Source organism: Ailuropoda melanoleuca, chromosome 17 (genome assembly GCF_002007445.2).
Source record: "Ailuropoda melanoleuca isolate Jingjing chromosome 17, ASM200744v2, whole genome shotgun sequence".
In the NCBI taxonomy this organism is placed as follows: Eukaryota; Metazoa; Chordata; class Mammalia; order Carnivora; family Ursidae; genus Ailuropoda; species Ailuropoda melanoleuca.
In genome coordinates, this window is record NC_048234.1 from 2,557,556 (window position 1) to 2,564,225 (window position 6,670).

At 61.3% G+C, this 6,670-nt stretch overlaps 1 protein-coding gene across 1 annotated transcript in view; it reads left to right on the forward strand.

Moving 5' to 3' along the window:
- KDM6B (lysine demethylase 6B) overlaps nt 1-6,670 on the forward strand; it is a 19,521-nt gene that overhangs the window by 4,171 nt on the left and 8,680 nt on the right. Inside the window, exon 2 of the mRNA XM_034647272.1 lies at nt 2,583-2,699. The gene's annotated coding sequence lies outside the window, so the exon portion shown is untranslated. The remainder of the gene's footprint in view (nt 1-2,582; nt 2,700-6,670) is intronic.

Sequence of the window (6,670 nt, forward strand, 5' to 3'; positions counted from 1 at the left end):
ACTCCCCCCCCTGCTGCTCCCCCCCTCCCTACCCGGACTCCGGGGGCACCGCCGGGGGACAGACACCCAGCAGGTAACCCCGGCCTGGCTCGCCCTCCCTTCTCGGATTTTCCTCCACACCCTCCCGGATGACCCCTTTCCCCGATTCTGTCTCCCCATTTTCCTCTGGACTTGCCTCTTTTCCCTGGCCCTCCTTGTTCCATCTCCCCCAGTTGGGCTTGTCGCCCGCTGGCCGCGCCGCTGTCTCGTGCAGCCCGACTCCCTTCCCCTCGCCCGACAGCCTCTGCGCCCCAGGTCTGCCCGCGGCACCTTTCGGGGTTCTGTCTCTCTGCTTCTCTGGGCTTGGCTTTCCTTCCGACCTGTCCCCTGGGGCTCTGAGTAAGAAGGCAGTCCCTGTCCTTTTCTCGCTCCCCCTGTTCCCCACCCCCCCAACTCTGGCCCCCTTTCTCCTTCTAGCAGTCTCTAGGGGTGGGGAGAGAACCGGAATTTGGGGGGCCCTCTGGAGGGGCAAGGGGCTGTATGTCGCTGGGGAAAGGGGCTGTGAGTGTGTGCGGGGTGGGGGTGGGGGCAGCTAGAGACCTGGCTGCCTCTCTGTTCTCCCTTTAAATGGCCCTCACATTTCTGGGGACTCTTGGGGGGGAGGTGGCAAGCCGCCTGCCTGGGGGGGCAGGGCCCTCGGTTTGTCCACACAATCAGGGGTGGTAATGATTTAAAGGGACAGCCTCGGTGTGGCCGCTGCCACCCTGTGCCGGCGGGAGGGGGAGCCGGCAGGCTGTGTCTGGGGAGGCTTGGCTGGTGAACAGGGCATTTGAGGCTGAATCTGTCGTGGGGCCTGCCAGGTCTAGGATGGTGCTGAGGCCGGGACCTGCAAGGAGGGGTGACAGCTTGCGGGGGAGGGGAGGCACTCAGCTTGGACCTTCTCCTAGGCCCCACCTTTGGGTGCTCGGACTCCTTGCCCAAGAGTCCTTGAGTCCGAACTATGGAGTGTGTGGGCCATCAGGTGGGGACCGCCAGTGGGTCTGCAGGTCAACAGCCTGGCCTGGGCACACTGGAGCTGGCCCTTCAGCTTCCCCTTTTGTTGTTTGGCTCTGTGCACAAGAAAGCCCCAGCCCCTCCCCCAGCTCCCCCTTCCCGTCCACATGCGCCCCCCCCAACACACACACCCACCCCAGCTGTTGGACAGATGAATTACAGCCTCCGGCTTGGGGCCAGGGCTGGTGAGGGATTAAAGCTCTGGGGCTGGCCCTTTAAATGGCTGTTGGCCCCTCCCCCACTCTGGTGTCCAGACACCCCATACACACCCCTGTGACCCCCCTTGGCTGCCCCTCACTCCTTCTTTGGTGTGTCCCAAGGCCTGCCACTCCCCTCTGTCTAGGCTAGACCTTCCCCAGCTTCCCCTTCCCCTCTAACACAACCACATACACAAGCACTGCAGACTGCACGCACACGCACACTCGTCCCCCATTCTCAGCATCCCTGTCCTGGAAGGTTCCCTCTCCAGCAGAAGAACTTTGCCTGCCTGGCCTCTCTCGTCTGCAGCTGGCCCCTGCCTGGCGCACGGAGGGGCCCTGCGTGGGTCAGGAGTCGCGCCTCGTGCCTCCCGTGGGGCAGTGTCATCAGCAGCCCGGAGGCTTGCAGTCCGTTGCATCATGGAGGCTGGGGGCCAGAGGCCTGAGTCTCTGGGGCAGGGGGAAGGCTGTGGGCTGCAAGGCCGGGGAATGGAGAGACTAGACTGGGAGCCCAAGTGTCTGGGACCTACAGGGCTGACCACGGGTCCCTGAGGAGTGGGTCTGAAAAAAAGGGCGAGAGTTAGGTGTGACCCTAGATGGACACCTGATTCTTGACCCTGGACTTCTGTTAGAAGACCTAGCTTTTTGTCTGTGAGAGGAGGGGAGGGAGTGGGCCTCTGTCACCCTCTCGGGCCACAGAGAGGAAGGAGGTGATGGAGAAACAGGATATGGCCTTGAGGGGTGGGATGGAAGGGAGGCTTGCAGCAGAGGCCACTTCCAGACCCAGGCCCAGAGTCAGTCCTTGTTCGGGAGGGAGGCAAGGGAGGCTCCTCCCTGTTGGGCCCGTTCGTCTAGTCTGGCCACCTGTGCCGCTCGCCAAGACCTGCCTGCGCCCGCCTGGGGGAAGGGGAGGGGGCAGAGTCCAGAGGGTGGGGTTGACTGGTATCTTGATAAGGTTAGGGAGGAGGCTGAGCTGAAGGCCGACGATCTACAGGCCTGGGGCCAGGATGGAGGCTGACTTCGCTGCAGAGGTCAGGGGCCATGGGGGCTACTCTGGGACCAGGGACTCTCAACAGGAGGCTTCAGTCGGAAGAGGGGTCATGGACTGGCTGTCCGCCGCGGACCTACACGGACGCCCTGGCAGGCGCCTCTTACCCCCTGCTCCAGGCTGCTTCCTAAAGGGGAAGGCTGGAGGACCACTTTGGGGATGGCTTTTTCTGGTTGCCATGGAAACAGGTTCTCCCATCCCATCTGACCACCAGTGCATGGTTTCTCCTCACTAAGAAGACAGGGAGCACAGGAAAATTCTCCAGCCTGGGAGACCCCACTTCTAACTAGCTTTTTTTCTTTTAGGTTCCCCCAGGCACCATGCCAGCCCCGTAGTACCACCCACCCCACCCACTGCGGTCTGCTGCACCCCACCGCTGGGGCACTGGGTCCAATGAGACAGGGCACATCAGATTCCATCTGGTAAGTCCTGCCCCTGAGCAACACCTCCCCCACCCGGGGCAGTCCAACTCTGCACCACATCCTTGAAGAAGAGTGGTACGATCTGGATCATGCCCACTCCTCAGAATGGTCCAGTCCAACTCTGAGCATCCATCCCCCCACCATGTGGTGCTTGAGTGGTTCAGTCTTCCTGGTTTATGGAGCTCCCCTCTGTTGTCTGTGAATGGTTCAGCCCAGTACATCAGCAGCCTCTCCACTACCACCAAAAAATCTCCCCCCAGTGCTACAACTCAGTGGCTTATTGAATTGACTTGAGCTAGAGTTTGCAAGCTGCATGGTAGAGGTGAGCTATCCTGGAGGGATTTTTCTTGGGGTGGGGGTGCCCTAGAAGAGTTGTTGAACACTCTGGTTTCTGGATGGTGATTGGAAATTGATTTGGAGAGGTACTGGAGGCCCTTGCCGGGAAGGCCTGCGGTTGCCGTGGCAATCATGGCATCTCACCTTTCCTTCCAGATCCCTTCTGTTCCATTCTGTTCCCACTGCACTATAGCATTTGCCCCCCCCCACACACACACCCTAAGTCTTACTCCTCTTCTCCTTGCCTCTCTCCGCCAGTTGTCTGCCTGAGGCTGTGCAGGACAGAGCCTCCATCCCTCATTCTCTAGGAGAAAAGATGATACCCAAGCCAGGGACTTGAGTTCTCTGAGGGTGTGTCGCTCTTCTCCACTACTTACTGAATTTTTGAGTGGGACTGTTTTCTTCTCTGTGTCTCTATTTGGCAAGATGGTTTGCACATTGGGGTGCCTCACTGGAATTGTGTTGAATGAATGTGTTAACTGAATGAGCTTTCTTGCCAAGAAAGCAATGGCTTCTGAGATCTGCTACACAGGCTTCTGCCCACACCTGCTCTAGAAGACTTGAGACATTTGGGATGGTAGAGATGCCTGGGGTAGAACCCTGGGGCAGGCTGACCCAGGAGATGGCCTGTGAGGATAAAACCAAGGGAGGGAGACTAGGACAGAGGCCTTCTAGAAGAGTGGAAAGAATTGAGGCCCTGGGAAAAAGCCCAGCTCTTCCACTCTCTTGCAGAGTGAACTTGACCAAGTTACCTAACCTCTCTGAGCCTCAATTTCCTCATCTGTAAAATGGGGTAAAAAAGAAAAAGTACCCCCGACCTTAGGTTTGGGGTGGTGGTGGGGGGGAGTTTTAAAAATGTATGTGAAGTGCTTAACACAGTGCCAGGCATGTAATAAGTATTCACTGAATGCTAGCAATTATCATCATAATGGGAGCCGCTGGGAGCTGTGAGGATAAGCAAGGACCTTGAGGAATAGGACAGAACTTGATGGAAGGCAGACAGACGCCCAAATATTTGACTCCAACAGAAGGATCACTGAGCCAGCAAGCCGTCAGGATTCCGGGGAGTGAGGCGAGGAGTCAGCAGGGTCAGCCTGCTCCAGTGTTTCCCAGACTCTGTTGAGGAACATGAAGGCAAACACAGAAGGGCATGTGCAGAGACACACGTGATCACGCAAGTGATGCAGAGGCCGACCCAGACAAAAGACCGAGACAGGAGCCAGGCAGACACACAGACAGAGCCAGCCCCTCAGAGTCATGTAGACAGGCATAATGACAGGAACGTGTCAGACGCAGGCGCTGGAGACGAGCTGAGCAGATCTGCAGGTGCACACAGACAGACACCGGGACCCACACACAGCCGACCTTGTCAGACACACTGGTGAACACAGCGGTCCAGTCAGAGGCAGACACAAGGCTCGCAGTGACACATAGCGGGCCGGGGCCGGCACTGTCACTCCTCGGTGGGGGGCGGGGAGGGGCCAGCAGCGGGGGAAGGCTGGGGAAGGGAATCCCGAGCGGGCGGCCTGCCCGGGTGGCTGAGTCACAGCGGCGCCCCAGCCGGCGGTCCTCCCCTCCGCCTCCCCCCCTCCCCCAGGTAAGAAGCGAGCCTGTAACCCCTCGCTTCCACCGGGCAGAATGAGGCCTGGCGGGGAGCGGGATGCGGCGGGGTTCCGGGACCGGCCCCACCTCGGCGCGCGTGCCGTGCCTCGCCGACCGCCTGCTGGGGAAAACCGTATCTGCGGGGTCTTGTCTGTGGCCGGCATGTGAGTCTGCGTGCGCACGTCTGGCCCCTTACCCTGCGTCCCGCGCGGCTCGAGCGCTGCGCGGAGGGGCTTCTCGGGCTCGAGCGGGGAGAGGGTTAAGTGGGTGTGATTGATGGAGTGGGTCTCTCTCGGGGCTCCGGGGGAGGGGGTCGGTTAAAGTCCCTGAGTCCAGAGCCCGGATGGAAGGGGCGGAGCTGGGCTCAGCCGGGAGTGCCCGGATGGAGAGGGCGTGGCCTCGGCGGGAGAAGAATTAACCCTTTCTGGGCGGCTGGCCCCCGGGACTGTGGGGCGGGCGGGAGAGGCTGGAATGGAATGTCTGCCCCAGAAGTATACCGTCCTCCCAGCCTGGCTCTGGCCGCGTGCGTCTTCTTCTCACCTGCCTTCGAGGAGTCTGTGGGTGTCCTTCTTTATGCCTGCCCGTGGTTGTCCCTTCCCCTTGGTTAGTACGGACACCGGGAAGTCGGGAAGGGCTATTGCTGCCCCAAAGCGAGAGTGGAGGTGAGAGTGGACCGCGAGCCGCCTGCCGGCGCCTGGGGAACAGGTGTGAACGGGGCGTCGAAGCTGGCGGGCGCGGGGAGGGGCCGTCGTGGGGGAAGACGAGAGGGGAAATTCCGCGGGACCGGTGGTGAGCGGTGTGTGGGCTGAGTTGTGTCTGCCTCTGACTGTGTGTCTGTGTGTGTTCAGGGAGGCGGGGACTGAGTCAGTGGGAATAGGGGAAGGTTTTCTGGGTGACTCACGCTCTCCCCCCCCCACGCCCCGAGCCTGAATCAGACCCCGAGGGAGGGCTTTGTACGGGAGGCGGATGGTGTGTGTGGGGGGGAAGTCAGGCGCCTGGGTCCCGGGTGGGGACAGGGATCCGAGGTGGTTGGCGAGAGTGAGTGTGTGTTTAGTGCACAGGAAGTTTTTGTTCTCCAATGAGGGCTGCTGTATTCTGAGTGCCGGCGTGGGGGTTTGTGGACAAAGGTGGAAGGGGGCTGGAGGGACGGGGCTCAGTGCTTTAGGGAAAGCTGAGTCAGTTCCCCGTGGGAAAGGGGAAGTGGTGGAGGGGAAGTGTCATCATCGCACTAGGGGAAGCTGCATTTCCTGGTAACTGGCGGCGCCCTGGGCACCCCTTCGCAAGCGGGGATCTGTTCCTCTGATGCCCGGATCCCCGGTTCCCCCCGGCTTCCCATGCGTGGTCCGGGACTTGGGTGGGGGAATCTGGCCGGGGTTACACTGGACCGCAGTTAAGCACTCTACTCGTGCCAGGGCTTGGGAACTGAGAGAAAGTCTGTGTGGTGAGGAGAGAGTTCGGGGCAGAAACTCCGCCAGAACCGCGGAGAGGGTCCGCAGAGCCCAGGCGTGGAGTCGGGCTCGGCGGGGAGTGGCGCGCCGGGACGTGTAGGGTCCTAGCGCTTGCATGCAAACAGACGACCTTGCCCTGCGGAGGGAGGACTCTTTTCACCAGAAACCCGCCTGCCCTTGCGGGTTGGGTGGAAATTTCCCCACAGCGCAGACTTCTCTCGGCGAAGGCGAACTTTCCAGCCGCCCCCAGCCCCTCGTCGCGCGCTCTCCCCCGGCTTCCTGCCCGGCGCGAGCTCCAGCTGGAGCGCTGGCCCCGCCCCCGCCGCTTTGTACTCTACGCTCGCCTCTCGCAGCTCTTTGTACTCTAGACTCTCAATGGACCGATCCCGGGAGCGGAGCCGGCTCCCTACCTGCGGGGACGCGGGGTAGGCGAGGAAGAGGCGCGGGGACGGGGATCCTGGGCTCAGAGAGGCGAGAGGGAAGAACTGGGGCTAAAGGGAAGGTGCCCAGAAGGGGAGCGCTGCGCCCGTCGTGGGTCGAGGCAGCACCGACGGGAAGGGGCGGGGGGGGGGGGGGAGGAGGAAG